We start from the raw sequence: 2,480 nt of genomic DNA on the forward strand, positions 1-2,480 counted from the left end.
GCGTGTGTGTGTGTGTGTGTGTGTGTGTGTGTGTGAGCAGGGGGGGTGTGCAGTGTGTGTATGTGCAGGAGGTTTGTGCACGTGTGTGCAGTGCACATGGGGCTGTGCGTGTTTGCACAGGTGTGTGTGCGATGTGTACCTTGAGGGGGTGTGCAGTGCATGTCCAGTGTGCCCATGGGGGTGTGTGTGTTCACACAGGTGTGAGTGGGGTGTGTGTGTGCAGGGTGGGGTGTGCAGACGTGTGTTCAGTGTGTGTCTGATGTGCAGATGGGGGTGTGTGCACATGTGTATGCAGTGTGTGTCCATTGTATACACGGGTGTGTGAGCACATGTGGGTGTGCAGTGTGTGTGTACGTGTGTGTGCAGTGCATGTCCAATGAGCACATGGAGATGTATGTGTGCACATGTGTGCAGTGTGTGTGTGTACATGGGTGTGTGCACACATGTGCAGTGTGGGTATGTGTACATGTGTGTGCAGTGTGTCTGCATGGGGGTGTGTGTGCACATGTGTGTGTGCATGCACATGTGAGCTCTGTGTGTGCACACAGGTGTGAGCAGTGTGTGTACGTGTGTGTGCATGAAGAGGGTGTGTGCATGCACACGTGTGTGCAGTGCATGTCTGATGTATACATGGGGATGTGTGCACATGTGTGTATGGTTGTGTGTGCACACGTGTGAGCTATGTGTGTGTACACACGTGTGTGCAGTGCATGTCTGTTGTATACACGGGTGTGTGCCATGTGTGTGTGCATGAGGGTGTGTGCATGCACACATGTGTGCAGTGCATGTGTGCATGATTGTGTGGTTCACAGGTGTGAACAGTGTGTATGTGTTTGGGGCTGTGTGTGTGGACATGTGTAAGTTCTGTGTGTGCACACGTGTGTGTGCAGTGTATGTGTGCATGGGGGTGTGTGCACGTGCAGGTGTGCACAGTGTGCACAGTGTGTGTGTGTGTTCGTGGGGGTGTGCACACGCGTGAGCAGTGGGGGGTTGCACAGGTGTGTTCACTCCCAGTTGTGTGTGTGCTCCATGTGTGTGGGGATGTGTGCACAGGTGTGAGCAGGGAGAGCGTGTGTGTGCGTGTGTTGTGTCAGTGGGTTCATGGGTGTGTGCACACATGTCAGCTGCGTGTATGCATATTGTGTACGCAGGTGTGTGCACTGCACGCGTAGGGAGTGTATGTGAGCACATGTGTGAGCAGGGCATGTGCGTGTGCCTGTAGTGGGTCATGGGGTGTGTGCACACCTCAGCAATGGCTGGGGGGTGTGTGTACACACCTGAGTAGTGTGTGCAGGTGTGGGATGTGTGTGTGCACAGGGTGTGTGGGTGTAGTTGTGTGTGCACACATGTGAGCAGGCAGCGTATGGCTGCACTGAGCACGTGGGGGTGTACTCTAGGTGTGTACACACGTGTGTGCATGTACCTTGGCCACGGCGCTCTCTCTGTGTGTGTGTGTGTGTGTGTGTGTGTGTGCACAGCTGTGAGCGGTGTGTGTTTGCTCTGTGTGAGTACAGTGTGCATGGGGGTGTGTGTGCACATACACACGTGTGCAGGTTGTGTCTGTGTGTGCTGGATGCGGGGGGTTTGCACACGTGTGTGCAGGGTGTGTGTGTGTGCACATGTATGTGCAGGTGGGGTGGGGGGGTGTGGTCGTGGCTATACATGTGTGTGTACACACGCACATGTGTGTGTGGGGTGTGTGAGCAGGCACACACCCCTGTCTGTGTGTCCGCGTGCCCCGCCCTGCCTGTCCCTGCCCGACCCCCCCAGCAGCAGCGGGGCTGGGCCAGCGCTTGCGTGTGCAGGGACAGCCGGACACAGGGACAGCTGGACACAGGGACAGCTGGACACAGGGACAGTCGCACTCATACAGTGGCAGACGTGTCCCCGTGTGCACACACGTATGGCCACACACAGGTACTGTCACACACACACACGCAGGTACACTCACATGCACGCACAGGTACAGCCACACACACAGAGGTACAGCCACACACAGGTACAGCCATGCACACACGCACACACAGAGCTACACTCATGCACACATGCAGATACACGCACACACACACTGAGGTACAGCCGCGCACACACAGAGGCACACACACACACACAGAGGTACGCTTACAAGCACACACAGGTACAGCCACACACACACACAGGTACACTCGTGCACACATGCAGGTACACTCATACGCACACAGAGGTACAGCTGCACACACACAGAGGTACACTCATACACACACAGAGAGCTACAGCAGCACACACACACACACAGTTACACTCGCACACACGGGTACAGGTGCACACCCCGGTACAACTGCGTGGATGTACAGCTGCACACAGGTACACCTGTACGTAGGGACAGCTGCACACAGAGCTACATCCACACACCACAGGTACAGCCGCACACAGGCACACCTGCAGAGAGGGGCACACCTGCACACAGGTGCACAACTACACATACTACCCCCCTCTCAATC

The sequence above is a fragment of the Athene cunicularia genome (assembly GCF_003259725.1).
Source record: "Athene cunicularia isolate RWA chromosome 22 unlocalized genomic scaffold, athCun1 chr22_part2, whole genome shotgun sequence".
In the NCBI taxonomy this organism is placed as follows: domain Eukaryota; kingdom Metazoa; phylum Chordata; class Aves; order Strigiformes; family Strigidae; genus Athene; species Athene cunicularia.